The following is a 16,396-nucleotide window of genomic DNA, read 5'->3' as shown; positions in this document are numbered from 1 at the left end:
ATAGCCCATTTCTCTCGCATTCGTTTGCCTGGGTCAGAAAGTTTGCTGGGCGTTACAATCGGAACTGCAAGTTTGTTAGTTTTTTTTTGCCAGGAAAATCGGGTGCGCGTTAGAATCGGGTAGGTACGGCAGTTTTGACTCGCTAGTTAAATTTTGAATGAAGGATACTGCCCCCAACATATGCATAGGATGAATAAACCAATATTTGCATTGTTTCGTGTGTCAATTTTGTCAAGGCAACACACATTTACGCTGCTCAGACATTGCAGAAAGTTGGAGTACCAGCTTGCGTGGCTCTGAGTAGTCGCACCGTGGGTAATTAGCGATAGAACAAAAAGACACCAAAACCTTTCGTTAATGCCCTCTTCTGTCGCGGTCGAGCACCAAGAAGAGTTGAAATAAAACAAAATGCTTGTATCCACCTCGCTCTATTTTATTCTGGTATTTTTATGAGGCAGTGAATTGCTTCCTTCCATGGCCGATACGTCGTCTGATTTTATTACAGAAGTTGCTCTTTCCGAAATATTTTAGTCTGTATTCCCGCACAACTCATACGGGGAATATTTATATTGATATAATAACTGTGAACGTTATAAAGAGCCGTGATGTGTTGTTTTCTAATTTTATGGTCGTTGTCCTAATTGAGCTCCGTAGCGAGCCCTTGTATATTTTTATTTCCTTCTTAAGAAAAAATTCCGCGGCCGCTACCAGATGGCGCCACATGTTTACTCGAAGCTGCAGTGCGCGAGGCCCATAGGGAGGGCAATCCTTAAGCATAAGTAGAATGCACTGTGACATTGTCGGCTGGGAAACACTTACCCGCAACAACACTCGCACTTCTGTTTAGTCGGGAAGCCCTCTTGGCAATTGGAGGTAGCGGATGCCGCCACGATGAGGCATGATCTAAGTTCTGTGTTGTAGACGTATCTGTCAGGTTTACTAAAGCCATCACTTCCAGGGGGAGGGCAAGTGAGATGAATATGCGTGCACTTATCCCGTTCGGTACACCAACAGCTGAGGGACTGGGGGATGAGGCCTAATAAAGGCAAACAAAAAATCCAGGTGGACGAGCTGATTACGTTTCAAAACTCACTTTTCACACAGAAAATAACTTCTAACAGCATCTTTTTCGCTATGAATAAACGTCGGAAAACTGCAAGTACCTAAATGCACAATGGACGCGCGCTCTGAAGTATTTTAATTCTATAAGTATTTATTTTATTTGAATTGTAATTTTAAAATTGTTTGCGTTTGTGCTATTTTGTGGTTTCGGGAACGCATGCTTTGTTGGTGCTCTCAAGTCATTTCGACTTCCGCAGATATGTGCATCCGCATTAGTGAAGTGCGCGCAATGCGTTCATAGGGGAATTGCCTTCATTGTGCCTGCGCCGAAAAAAAAGAGGCCAGCGCCATCCTATAAAGGATCTCCATTGGTATCTTTCACAATCTCTAGGTTGGAGTCATTAGCTACGAATCCCGGATTACACACCCATTTTATGTACGAATTTTTAGCAATAGCTCTGGCTCTATGCAAAGTACCGCCGCATGTTTAAAAAAACATCATAATATCCGACTCGGTGACAGTTATATCGACATTAACTTTCTCTTCCGATTCTTCATTGTACCGCACACTATTATTTTTTGTTCCTAGGCACATGAAGGAGGTACGCTTGTCTTGGTTCCCTGGCCATACGGACATCAGGGGCAATGAGCTAGCGAACCATTTAGCTAATCTCGCTTTCACAGCACCCGTTCAATTCGGAATTCTTAATTTGGCTCTATTTGCGTCTTCAAGATTAAGACGATATTGGCATTTAGGCGCTACTCGTTCAGACTAACTTTTATCATTTGAAGATTACTAACATTTAAAGTTCGGGTAGAATGTTCATTTTCCTGGTTCTCGGCAAGGCGACGGGACCTTCACCGAGCTGCGCTGCAGGGTTCCAAGGCTTAATTTCTATCTGTTCAGATCAGAACTTTCACCTACAGAACTGTGTGTGCGGTGCGAGGTCCCTGAAACAATCGAACACTTTTTATCTACTGGCGCCATTTCTCAACAGCGAGACAACTGTTTTTTAAGGCCCCAATTGATTATTTGGAGTTTACTTTTTGATTCCATTTGTTTTATCTATTGGCGCATTAAATTTGGGGTTTGCAAAGAGGGATATATATAATTGCATTCAAAATTTTCTTTCTCCTTCAGGTTGTTGGAATTGCTAACGGGTGCTAATTAATGGGTAATTCGGGTTTTATTCATAACTAAGTTTTCTTGTACAGCCTCTTTCAGGAAATAATTTAGTAATTTCAAGTCCCCACGTATTTACCAATCGATTTAGCCCTGGCCAATTCCCCCTTGTGGGTACGTCTCAAAATCATCATCATCATCATCACAAACGCACAGCAGGCAAGCCTGTTTGGAATTGGAGGTCGTCGAGAGGATGGGAAGAAGAAGGATCGTAGGGCGCTACGGGGGAGACCTAAGCTCTTCGCGTTTTCGGGGCCCGAGCTTGTGAGGGGTCCACCTGGTGCCTTGGCATCCTATGGCCTCGGTTCGACTCCTGACGAGTTCACGTTCGGTGTGCCCTGCCACTCCACGACCAGTTGCTCGCTGCCCGTCGCCTACCCGCAGTTGCCAGTTGCCTGCTCCGTGCTGTAGCCTGGTACCCTGTGTGGTTTGCGTGTCGAACTGACGGTGTCCTCTGACAAGAACGGCGCGTCTTCCCCGTTGACATCCCGGGACGCGAGGCAGCGTCATCGGAGGCAAGGTGCACCTCACCTGACATTTACAGACAATCCTCCGATGTCCTAAGGACTCGGCTGTATCCACTGAACACTTCGTGGGACCATCTGATTACGTTTACTTCATGATGGTTAGTTTTTCCTTAGGTACATCAGCCATAACTTTGAGGTGTCAGTGCTTCTTTTTTGTAATTCAGTCAATAGATTTGGCGTGGTTGTATACACGTTGTTTTAGAATATCTGTTTTTTGTTCAATGTTTAAAAACACGCCCTTTCAAGTATCGTTTGACTTACCTGAAGCATGTAAATGTACTTCATTCATTTTGGTTTCTTTAGCTGCAACCACACTACTGTTGAAACTTTTTCAAGATTGATATAAATACACTGAATAAGTCGCAAAACCGCTGCGTATGAACTTTAAATGAGCAGTGTGCATTCCCGTCATGACGCAGAGTTTTATCTATAGAAATGTTTTTTGAGCTTCGTATTTATGTGTACAAAAACGAATAATGTTGTAAACTTGTCTGAGGTTTTTGTTTGTTTGTGCAAGACGTTTAAACTAGCGCTTTGCGCCTCAACATTTCTCCGAGAAGTCCCTGAATTTCAATGTGGGTTTTTTGGGTGGAGAAGCAGAGCATTGCAGCAACCAAATTTATGGGAGGATGAATCTGTGTTCTCCGTGACGGGGGACGTTAAATCAGAACCAAGGCGGGTCAAGTAAAAGTGATGGAATAAAGGCACAAAGAACAAGCGAAGTTAACAAAATTTTACATATGTTTTCTTACGCGCTCACACGTATTCTTGACTACTTTCTTCAAAATTTATATGTTTATGTATTCAATCGACACCTTGCTAAGAAGAAGAAATATGCATTGTATGTATTGTGGCCGTTACGGCTTTCCCTGTTCCCTGTGTTGTTCTATTTTAGGGCTCAGACGTTGACGTCAATTCACTGAAGCATATTTGTCAAATTCTGTTGCTATCAGCACAGAAGCATTGGCCTCTTTCCGATTGAGCGTACAAAGAAATTGCTGTTTTCGGTGGTCAGCGCACTCTCATTTCGGCTATGAAAAAGTAGGTAGCCGACGTGAGTATAATAAAGAGTACAAGAGCTGAAACATGAGGTTGGGAATGCTGATGTTTCTATTTTTACTGACGCTGGAGGTCCTTGGGGGCGTAAACCAACAACACGTGTTTGAGAGTTAGAGGAATGGCTGGGAGAGGCAGCGGGTGCGTAAAAGAAGAGATGCAAACATCGACGTCCGGGCCGTTGTTGCGCTACCAACCCAAGGTTTTGGGCTGGGAAACAATTTAATGGCCTTCGTTGACAAAATTTTGCCAATAACGACCAAGGCAATCAGTGACCTCCGGCTAATGACGGGTGCTGTGCACGTGGGAAGTCCCCTGGACGTCAAGGTATAATGTGCCCTCGGAAACATTAGATGCAATAATATTGTGCAGATTAAAAGTCTCACGAAGCGCTGCACGACGGAAGCTCTTCAATTCTGTTTCTTTGCTCCAGAGAACAAACCCCTTTTACTTGTAAGTGCAAGAACTGTACCTATTCTCTTTTTATGATGACAAACGCTATAGAGAAAAAACTTTTGCTTTTTACTTACAAATGAGAGCGTAAAAGACGACTGGAGACGAAATCGTAAGTCTCATGTTTTAGCGAAGACAGTTTATCATGTGAAACACGATGGCAGCCTGAAGTTTATATTCTGCGTGGAGGGGACGTTTAATTATTAATGTCAGGCATCAAATTTATAGCCTATGAAGCATAAAGAAGCAACACAAGCAACAATACATCTAAAGCTATATTTCAGGATATACCAATTAACGTAGAAAAACGTCACTGCTTCTTTTTTTGCCTTTTTTGGAGTACATTGGCATTTGGACTGTTGAAGCCTTCTAAACTTCTAAGCCACTTTTTCAGTAAACAGCGTTTAAGGAAGGAATAATACCCTATTACGAGAAAAATACAAAGTCCAGTATAGGCGGGCCCTATGAGTTTTATAAAAGGAAACGACAAACTTGATAAACAAGCTAAAAGCTAGAACAAATGTGGCCTAGGTGTTCCTCTGGTGTTTGAATTTCGGGGATATAAAATGCTAGACGCAAGCGATCCCATTCAACACAAAGGCTGTGGTGGCAGGTTGAGTGAGCAGAAGTAAAAAGAGGAACTCTTCCTTTCTGGCCGTTCGTGAAACAGTGAAGCCAACAATTTTGCATTTCTGGCTCTTTTTATTGCCAATTAAAACCACGTGCGCCTCAAGAATCCTCTATAACAAAACTGCAATTCGCTGCTCTAAGCTGAACATTCCACCAGTTTCCCATTTCCGTCTCTTGTGAGATATTAGCCCTAAATCAAACGACCAGAAAGAAACACTCAGTAAAACGGAAAAACCCAGCCTTTGATACCCTAATAAATATTTACCTTTTAAGTAGTTGCATAGCTAACTCATCATTGTGAATATGAGCGTCTACACGGCCCGCCATTTATTAACGTAGTTCTTGTGCAACGCAGACCCTCATAATTTATGTTCGTATGGGACACTTTTTATTCCCCCCCATCGTGATACTCGAGGGTATTGACTTCGCGTCGTAGCAAAAAAGAAGCTCAAGCAGCGACGCGCACCTACCTACGGGGCAAACAGGAAGAACTTCGTCTCAATCGCGCACATTCTGTTAATCAATTAATAAAAGTAACGGCGTTATGCTTTATGGTGCTTTATTTATTATCCTTGGCCATTTAAATCAACAATGTAAACGTGTAAAAACTATTTTCGAAATGAACCCGCGTGTTGGCTTAGCGTCCATGGCGTTGTGCTGCTACACCCAAGAAAGTGACTTCAATGACGGCATTGATAGGTGTTCTTGTGATGGAGGCGGAAAGTGAAAACTCCCGTGTGCCAAAATTTCGCGCAAGTTCAAAAACCCCAGTCGGTCAATCTAATCTGGAGTCCTTCACTACGGCGTGCTTTCTTATAGCCCAGATCCGTTAAATGTCCCAGTCAATTTATTTTCAAATGCCAAAATGCCCTGGTGATGTCTTCTGTTTTACTGCGAAGTAGTATATGTATAGCCCGACAGTTTGCATTTCAGAGAAGCCGATTTTTTCGGCGCTGCTCCGGGGCTCTAACTCGCAACGGCGGGCCTCTCTTTTACAATGGTTTTCACAATGGTTATTCCCCTCTCTACCACGGATACCTCTTTCAGAAGTTCCGCAGTCGACTGACAGCGGCCGTAGTGCCATTAATACGTGATTGCGGAGAATCAACGGCAGCGCGAATCGGTGTAAAAACGCCCAAAAGCCACCGTCACCGCCGCCGCTGATAATGCAGCAGCGGCCATGGCCGCATTAGATTCCACCTATCCCAGAGCTGCAGTCCTGCCGGTTGAACCCAACTTGCCCCGCTGGAACGGAGGCGTGACCACATAAATATTATTTAGTTTGAATGCCATCCCGAGCGCCATTATCACGTCGGTGGGCCTCGTTGACCGGCCTTTCTTAGTTCTTCTGGCGGAAAATAGTCTGGCTCCATATAAAATCTTTCTCGCTCACTTCGGCTATCTGTTTCACGGCTAATTATGCACCAATCATCGCTGGCTGCATTAGGCATTTACGGGTTGGGGCGCAAGGGGTGGGCCATGCACCCGACACACGGCTTAATGCCGCCACCAATGGCATAACAGTTGTTGTGGAGGGAGATTGAAACATGAGGGTCTCATGGCTCAATGAGCCCGCCCTCTGAGCTGTGAGTTGGAATCGAGCGGTTTGGTTCTGGGTTGTTGTGTTGCACAGACAATAAGATGCCTGCGACTGGGCAGCGAGATAGACACACAAGTATGTGTACGCTTCAATAAATGTCGAGGCTTTCGTGGGGTGACCATGAGACGGACGTATTTCGTTGGGTTCGATAAAGACGAGCGGAAACTAAAGAAGCGTCAGCTGAGCCATGGGCGTCGGCACAGGGGTGCAAAAGGGGCCTTGTCCCCCAAAAGTCAGGCCAGCAAAATTGCCGCTCCTCCACGCCCTCTCGCCATCCCCCTAAATACAATGGGTTTTCCCCCTTAAGACAGAATCCTACCGATGCCCATGGCCTGAACAGAAGCGTGAACGGGCGCGAAGGAGACGGAAAGCCACTGCCACCACCGTTGCCGCCTCAAGTTCCAGCTGGTTGAGTTGCTGCGAATTCGACCCCAGATTAACCGCAACTGGCCCGCTTGGAACGCTGGCGTGGGCCAATGTTACTAGTGTGATCCGTCGACCCCCCATGATGAGACTCGAGCGTCAAGGTAGGAGAGAAGCTACCATCAAGGTCTGCGTTTAATGGAACGTGAGGGGGAAGGGAAGACGATGAAGCAATGCATACGCTCGTGTGCACCTAGACTTGACGATAATGCCAGAGCGCAGGGAGATTGACCTATGTCCCTTCGAGTGTTGCGGAATGGGCGTCCCCATTCCATTCCAATTCCATTCCGGGGAATTACAAGTTGCCTAAATTCCATTCCTTTCAATTCCTCGGAATGCCGGAACATCGCCCATTCCCACTCCGAGAATTGCCGGGCAGTTCAATTCCATTCCTCTAATTCCTCAACGTTTTATCGGGTGATTATCAAGTTACCAATGAACCCACCATTAAGCTGATGTTATTACACGCGTTAAGAGCTGCTAAAATGCGAAAACACGTAACCAAGGTCGAGGGACAGTGGTTTTGTGACATACTATCTCGTTCAGTGCAATCACTCTACTAATTCCCACAGGGGCAGTTCTCCAGGTAGTTATTATAGTATTTGCATGGTCAGCACGTCTTTACGAGTTGTGATGCTTTAATATTGTTTAAGTGTGAATGTCTTACTGCTAACGTGACGACATGTTCTATTTTTGTGCTGACAAAAGTATGGTTGAAGAAGACATTATATTCCTTAAGCAAATAACACGCGTATGGAGCGGTCGTGAGCATGGTTAGAACTATAATTTTGTTAACGAGGAAGAGAACCTCCGGATCTGGTGGTATCAGTTGGAAGAATCACCGCTTGAGAACCTTGTCCTGCCTTTGCACCAAATACGGATCACAGGCCGCACAGGTCGTCAGCACTCACGCATGACGCAATAAAGAAAAAAAAAAGCACTCACGCATGACAAGCGCGCCTTGAAAGCACGGATAGGTTCAGAACTTCCTGTGTTTGCGTGTGCGCAGGTGTGCAATGTCGCCCTTGCCGAAAAGCTTAGTTAAGTGCGTCAGATATCATCCACTGCGCACGAGCGAAAGTTCAGGCTGTGCTTAGAGTATGCGCGACCTTTGTATGGGTGTCTCGATGAGAACCAATGCGTAAAGAGAATTCTTTTTTCTCTCGTTAGTGTATACTGGGATAGTGCGTTGGTTCGTATACTAATCTGCGTCTTGTTTTTTTTTCTTTTAGAAATTGGGAGATTGTTCACACTTTAGCACCACGCAACCTTTGGCTCTAGCTACCTGAAGAAGGACTTAGAAAATGCGTTGCGGCCATGGACTCAGCCAAACTGAGTCCGAGGCCTGCGTAACTAATTGTATAACTGAGGCCTAGGAGTTGCATGCAGTGGAGTAGCAATGAAGGTTCCCCCAAGTGTCCTCTGGTCTGGGCAATCAACCGAAAGAAAAGATGCAAGGAAAAATGATAACGATAATAATAGAAGGACACGTTCGGCAGCCTGTCAGTCTAGTGTTGTGGAAATCCCTACGCCAGAAAAAAGTGCGTAGGTGTCCTCGTTGGTATATTGTAGGGTTTAACGCGCCGACGCAACGCAGGCAATGAGGCGTGCCGTAGTGGAGGCCTCCGGATTAATTTTGACCACCTTAGGACGAAATCTCGTACACACGGGCGTTTTTGCTTATCGCTTCCCTCAGGAAAGCGGCCGCCGCGGTCGGGAATTGAACCACGACCTCGTGCTCAGCAGTGCAATTAGGTCTACTCGTGAATTTTATATGCTGCAATTACAGTCTCAAGCTGCCATGAAAGGTCGAAAAAAAGTTTATTTTGGTTTCATTCATCAAAATTACGTAACAAAATGGTGTGAGCCAAATGGGCGCTTCGCCTTTCAGTTCTGAAAACACGAAGTGTAAATGACGGCTGTTTCAACGATCAGTTCTAAAAACAAAAAAGAGGTAAACTAATACAGTTGCCTTCTGCCTGTGTGTCGCGCTTGACAAACGAGCTGCTTAAAAGAGGTGTTTGAGAGCCGGTTTCGCTTCGCTGTCTGTCATTAAAAGAGATGCCGTGGAAAACACGCGTTCCAAGTCAGCTGACGTCACATTTACAACGGAAACTGCACTTGCGAGTTTGGAAAGCAAGGGAAAGCGGCTAGCGTTCGCTTTCCGTTAGGTCGGAACCGTTTAGGAACAATGCTTGCAGCGTGCAGCTTGAAGGCGCAGGCGTGACCGCAGTTCCTATCACATGGGCTCTCCTGTTTCGGGTGGATTCTCGAACCAATATCTTAGGTCTTCGTAGACGCTGCTTCGGGCAAAGGCGTCCGAGTAGGAGGACCAGTATTGCAAAACGTCCTGGGGGAGGAAGAGGGAGCGCGAAGGGAGATGGGGCGTAAGCTGATATGCGGAATTTCGCAGTGAACACAAACACCGCGCCAGCGTCCCGATGACGGCGAGGTGGGATGCGATCACCGACGGTTCCGGACGCAAAAAACAAAAGTGAAGCGTGCGGAGACAGCTCGCAGCCGGGGCGAAGGCGCCGCCAAGGTAAATCACAAGGCGAAGTTGGTGGGACAGATGGGGGGGGGGAAATGCCACCACGGTAGTTCCCCACGTTGGATACCAACGGCTTAGAGCCACGGTTATTAGGCGGAGAATCGCGACGAACTTCGTAGCAGCGCTGTATTTAAGGACATAATTGTAGTAGAATCGCTGCTTATGAATATACCGTGCTCGTAATCAGCCAATCGATTTTAACAGTACTGAGTTATTGTTAACTTCAAGGCTCCAGCTTAATAATGTTTCAACTTGGGATGGTGGGATCTTTTGCGTATTTTTGCATATTTTGACAAAAAACAGCGCGTAGAGGGAAAAGTGCGCTTTATTTTGGGAAAATACATGTAATTCCATTCCCATTCCATTCCGGACAAAAGTCGCTTAATTCCATTCCCATTCCATTCCTTCAAGTATTGTCGCCATTCCATTCCCATTCCATTCCGGGGTCGAGAAAATGTGGAATGATTCCGGATTCATTCCAATTCCGGACTGGTAACTCCGCAACACTGGTCCCTTCAAGACAATGGCTGGCCACACCAGGCTTATGGCGGTTGATGACGATGCGGCTGCGACCCCTTCAAAGAGATTCTACATCTTCCCGGCCGCCAAGGACGTGGAGCTAGCATGCTTCTAAAGGGTAGAGACGTTGAGCGGTCAGCTTGCTTCAATCGGGTAATGTTCACGAATTCGAAGTCGATAGCTGAAGGGTGAATTTCTGTGCCCTAGCGTCCTCCGCTGTTTTCTGCGATAGCACGAGAGGACTCTTTGGTTCTAGGAGACCCCGAGGCGAAGAGATCCATGCAAGTTCTTCCCACCCCGACGGGGACTGTAGCAGTGACTGGGCTCCTATCTCTTTTGTTAGGGTGTCAGTCAATTTCTCGCTTCCTGAGCAACACTGCCCCTTATCTGGGATCTTAGAACACTGGTAGCGTCGTCGCTCTTCCACATCGAAGTTGTCGGATAGGTCGATGTCCTGCTTCCGAGGAAGAGCGAGTTTGTATATTGAGTCTAGAAACCGTGTGTTGTTCTTTGCCTCTATGGAGACATGATCATTTGTCGAAGCATGTACCGTATGTGGCCTCCGATTCTCTAAAGCGTTGCAAGGCGAAAGGTACACCAGACAGGCTCGCATGTAGAACCATGACGTTCTTACAGTGGACTGTTTTCGGTGTAGTCTGCATACGTTCTTGAACTGTCCAGCCCAGTCATGTTTCTATAGCTTTCATGCTGGGTTCAACTGTTTTTGTGTTCCCTGTCACGATGTCCCAGTAGAAGTCGGAACCAATCGAAATCGATGTCCCTTGTTCCTTCCTGATCCGTACAGTAGAGCTGTCGTGTCGATAGAGTGCGACTTTAAAGCATTTATGATGTTCTGGTCGGGATCAGGAATCCTCTGCTTGCAGATGGACGAAACCTCAATTTCTTGAACGCAAAGTGTCGTTAATCCCTTGGGGTCCTGCAGGTGTACTCTAACCTTCCTTAAAGTTTCATTTGTGTTCTTCCCTCCAAAGATTCCTAGGGTCAGGACCTCTTCACCGATGAACTCGCACCCTAGCTTCTGGGAGATTTTGGTAGTGATGAACGTTCGCTGACTACCTCTGTCTAAAAGCACTGTGCACGTTTCAGCACTACGGGAACCAGAAGCCTGGACAGTCAGTGCCTGAAACAAAAAAACACATTTCGCGTGTCTGGAGGGAATTGGCGCCGCGGCGGAAGTAACTTGTCCATTTCGAAGACTTTCTAGGTGTTTGTTATATATTGAGAGAACGTGCCGTCGTTTGCAAAGCGGGCAAACGATCTTCCTCCTACAATGCCACGCGAGGTGTCATGGTGTCAGGCAAAGGAAACAACTTCTGTATGTTGTGAGGAGAAACTTGTTTTGTTCCACTGTGATGTTCTTATCTGAACAAGACCCTGTATCATGAGATCCGGAACAAAAAAGGCACTTTTGCGTCTCCTTAGTAGTGGCATACAGGGCTGCTGCAGAATGTCAACATCTGAAAGTTCCTGTTCGACGCAGTTCCCCTGGTTCGTCATTCACCATAAACTTCGTTTTTGGAGGCGAGTTCAGTGTACCTGTTTCCAGACACTCAAGTTCGTCTCTCCAAAAGTTATTTAAATCGTCCAACTGTTTTTTTGTGGCCTGTGGGGTGGTGATCACACTCCACTCCAGTTAACGTTGAAGCATTAGACGACGTTTTTGAATGCCGGTGGTACCTTATAACCAGGTCTCGAGGAATTGCCCTAAGAAGGATCTCGCGTAGCATAGCACAATAAGTCTTTGGGCTCGCACCAAGTGCATTCAAGCTTCTACAATGTATCGGCACGTCGTCGTAAAGCTTTCGTAGTTTCGTTGCGTCACTGGATGAAGAAACAGGTGGTATGTCAATCAGAGCTCGCAGGTGGTCTCGGGCAATAAGAGTCTGGTCACCGAACCGCTTCTGAAGTATCTCGATCGCGTCATTGTAGCATTCTTGGTCCTGGGCCGTCCAGAAACTGATGCAGCCGCGGAGCTGGTCAGAAGGCTACTCAAGTAGTGAAATTTATCCGTCGCCCGCAGTTCAGAATTATTGTGTACAGAGGGCTCGAAGAGACTCCAAAATCTGATCCAGTTCCGACGGTCTCCGCCAAACGTTATCAGTTCTATTGTCGGTAGCTTCATTCTGGTGATTGCGGGCTCGCTATGAGGCGGTCTCGTTACAGAAGGCAAAACAAGAGACTCACCAGCCTGATGGCCTCCAGATCTGTAGCGAAGCTCCGCCATAATCTTCACCACCTTGTCATTGTACGAAGTCGCGTTGGAGGTCTTCTGTGACGAATTCTTCCGTCGTGTCTACAAAAATGTCCTCCTTTAGCTTCTGGATTGGTCGATACATGGCCTCGATCCTCTCCAAGGCTATCACTGCGTCCTTCGCTGTAGTAAGGGTGCCACTTCAGAGGCCGTCTTCGATCTCGGTCAAGACGGCTGAAAGCTCGTCGTGAAGGGTATTTCGTCACCGCAGCTTCCGCTCGATCGAAGTCATCCTAGGTCCTTGGAGGTAGGTCCGCCGGTCGGTCATGAAGAAACCGTCGAAGAAAGGTTATTGGTCCTGCTTGTCGGTGTCGGCGTGGCAGACACCAGTCCCGGGTTTCGGCACCAAGTTGTGGGATCCGTCGACCCCCGAGAACGAGACTCGAGCGTCAAGGTAGGAGAGAAGCTACCATCAAGGTCTGCATTTAATGGAACGTCAAGGGGAAGGGAGGACGAAGACGCAATGCGTGCGCTCGGGCGCCCCTAGATATGACGATGATGCCAGAACACAGGGAGATTGACCTCTGTCCCTTCAAGACAATGGCTGGCCACACCAGGCCTATGGCGGTCGATGAAGATGCGGCTGCGACCCCTTCAAAGAGATTCTACATCACTTGTTTAGGTTAAAGGGCTTTCAGAGCGACATGCACCCGATTATGATCGGTGGCCGGTTTACGGATGCACGAGTTGGGAGTGTAGGGAGGGCGAGACGAGCGCGGCCACGGGCAGGTAAAGGTTTCATGCGCGTACTGCTGACATGTCGGTTCTGTTGGCGTGAGATTTAAAGGTAGCCGTCAAACAGGCCAATGCGACCGGTCCGGTGTCATCAGTGGTAGAGCGGATTGGTACGTCGTAATACACAAACAGTAAGATACCTACTCTTTCGACTGTTACAGACTGTTTACAGACTGTTTAATGAGTGGCCATGAAAGTGTAGCAACGATGCGCATCTACAGCAACTCTTTCGATTTTGTTGTTCAGATTTTGACATTCCTACCCTAGTGGAAAATTCTTCCGCTCCCGGCTATGACACTGCAGCCAACTGCGCCACTCGGCGGCCAAGGCGTCCAGGCGTTTTATTCTGCAGTAAACAACAAGCGCAGCCACTGTTTTTGTGGAAGGCCTACCCAGCCCTCTACGCACTGCCGTCATGCAAAGTGACGGAAGCATCACCGCAGCACTACTTAAACAGCTGGGACCCGAGGAGCGCCTTCAGTGCGCATGGAAGTGCAGCAACGACGCACATCTACAGCAACCGTTTCCCTTTTGTTGTGCAGGTGGGTTCTGCTTCTTCCCATTATAGCAAAAGATCAAATAATGTTTGCTTTCTCCTACTTCCATGCCCTTGTGTAGTGATTGCTGTGACAAGCGAATGTGTTCATGTTGTAAAACTGCTGATGATGTCTGGCGATATTGAATCGAACCCCGGCCCCCCAAAGGATATTCCTGACAAATACTGCAACTAGCTGCTTTACCTTATTAATTTATTGCATAGCAAGATAGATGTAAAGCACGATGAACTGATAGAGTCTATTATTGACGTGAAAGAGGCGAAATCATCCCTTGAGCAACAGATTACGGATCTTGATAATATGCGCTCCGAAGTTAAAAAACATGCCAGCTGCCCCGAATGGCTGCCCACGCAAAACTATCAACCACAAGTAATGGCGCCGAACTAACGGCTAGATGCTTTTGTGGACGTTTCACGGGAGAACTTAATATTTCATGGCCTTGTGGACAGCTCTTCTGAGACGTGGGCACAACCAGAAGAAAATGTTTGTGCAGTTCTGAATTCCGTACTGAACTTAAACTTGACTACTAGCCACGACCGAATATCCCGCGCCTACAGGTTAGGCAAGTTAATTCCTGGTTAATGTCGGTCAGTTATCGTTAGGTTCTCGTCATACAAATTAGGAAACAGCATCTTGAATTCAAAAAAAGGTGAAAGAGTCTGACGTGGTCGTGAACGAAGATATTTTAAGGGGAACGAGGAGGCTGGGAAAAAGGTTGTACGAGTTCGGAAAGGATAGCGGCCAGCAGTTTACCATTCCCTATAACAAGCTCTACCTGAACAAAAAGTGCTATGTCTACTCTCCTGCTACCGATAGCATATGGGAACTGGAAACGAACAAGCCAAGGCAGATACATTATACGTCCGGGGGTTCAGATACCGTGTCCCCCTAACACCTCTCCTGCGCCTAAAAAATAACGACAAGAACCTGTCACTCTTATTTTCAAATGTGTGCAGCGTCACTTACAAGCGCGATGCCTCGTCCTCCCTTTTTGATGACTGTGCTGCAGATATAGTAGTCCTAACGGTAACTTGGTTGTCAAATAAAACGGCAAACTTGGAATTGTTTTGTTGCGATAAAACTTACGTTGTATACCGAGCTGATCGTTGTAATCTTCTGAATCACGACCGATGGAAGACATACGCCTTTCTGTCTACACAGTTCTGCTGCCGAAGACTAACGTAGATATGTCAAGAGTCCTACTGACCGTGAGAAGTGACCTCACCATAATTAAGCGTGATATTTCACCCGATGCCCGGAATGAATACGTGGCAGACATAGTTTGTGGCACTGGCTTGTCCTTCATGACCATCGCAGCCTATATTCCACCTTGTGTAGCACTGGACTTAATTGGCTTAGAAGGCACGATCAGTATTACACTAGCCTCACACGTCATGACTGGTGACTTCAAAACCCATCATCCCATCTGGGGCAGTAGGAAAACGACGGCTAAAGGGAGGCACCTTCTGTTCACTGCCCACCGGTAGGGTATGTGCGTTATCATCTCTCGAGAGCCCACGTTCTACCGGGGTTAGATGTCAAGCCCCCTCTACTACACGCTCGCCCTAGGGAGGAGTTGTGAACTCCTCCCTGGGACGAGCTGGGCAGTGGACATTGAACTGCATAGCAGCGATCTTGCGCCGCCTTACATTAGAGTGCATGGTCTCTCGGGCTCTTCTCCACAACGTATGATTCGCTCCTCTTACTGGGAGGAATTTAAAACTGTGGTGAATGAAGCGGTGGGCTCGATGAGCTCACGTTACCGCGAACCATGGATTGGGTGTGTTTGTTTATGTTTTGTTTTTACTGCCTTGTCTCACTGAGCACTCAATCCGTCTCACTGAGCACGAATACCAGTGACCTCCAAGTCGCTGACACCTTCTGCAGGAGAATTACTGCAGCGCGAGCAGCTCTTGCTCCATCACACTTTCCCTCCAGCGGGGCCCGCTCTGGCCCGCTGTTCCCAATGAACGAGTCATTATGCACGGAACAGTTGGTCGCTGCACTGGCTTCTGACAAGAGTTCCAGCTGCCCAGGCCCGGATGACACCACCTACACAACCCTCTCGCATCTAGATGGAAAGGAAAAAGTTCCCTCGTGCATGCCTTCAATCTTTCGTGGGAAACTAGCCTTCTTGATCCAAGGTGGAAACACGCTCGACTTGTCCCAGTGCTAAAGCCAGGTAAAGTTCTCAGTGCAATCGAGTCATCCCGACCTATATCATTCCTGAGTTATGTCGAGAAACTGATAGAAAAGATCGTGCTGATATATACCGAGCACAGATGTCTGGTTTCCGTAAGGGTCGAAGAAGCCTCGACAAAGTCACCGTCCTTGCGAATAGCATAAGACAAGCAAAGTGTCAGCGGAATATTATGGTTGACGTGTTCCTCGACATTAGGTCAGCGTATTACTACTTCGAGCCGCAGCTCCCGACGCAAGAGCTGCGTCAGCCTCGAAAGTCCTTATTTCTTACCTAAAAACGTTATTGATGTGTTTGCTGAACGTATCCCTACTATGGCTCTAATCGATACGGGAGCTGCTATTTCTTTCGTTCATGTCGACTTCCGCCATCCAATTCAGAAGGTTCTGACGCCACTTCCAGGACTATCTTGCGCATAGCCAGTGCACAGCAGATTAAGACCGTAGCAGCCTGCATGGCATGTATCCTTATTAAGAAATTTAGGTGCACCGTTGAACTTGTATTGCCGTCATGCTCTCACGATGTAATCTTAGGTTGGGACTTTCTCGGTCTCGGTGCTGTCTCGGTGCTGTCGTCGCCAAACGAATGCCCGGTTTTGCCGACGAAAGCCAACTCGAACTACTATTCA

The sequence above is a fragment of the Haemaphysalis longicornis genome, unplaced genomic scaffold (assembly GCF_048455015.1).
Source record: "Haemaphysalis longicornis isolate Haplotype H1 unplaced genomic scaffold, Haemaphysalis longicornis Haplotype H1 scaffold_7, whole genome shotgun sequence".
In the NCBI taxonomy this organism is placed as follows: Eukaryota; Metazoa; Arthropoda; class Arachnida; order Ixodida; family Ixodidae; genus Haemaphysalis; species Haemaphysalis longicornis.
The sequence above is the reverse complement of the archived record's forward strand: the minus strand, read 5'-3'. Positions refer to the sequence as shown.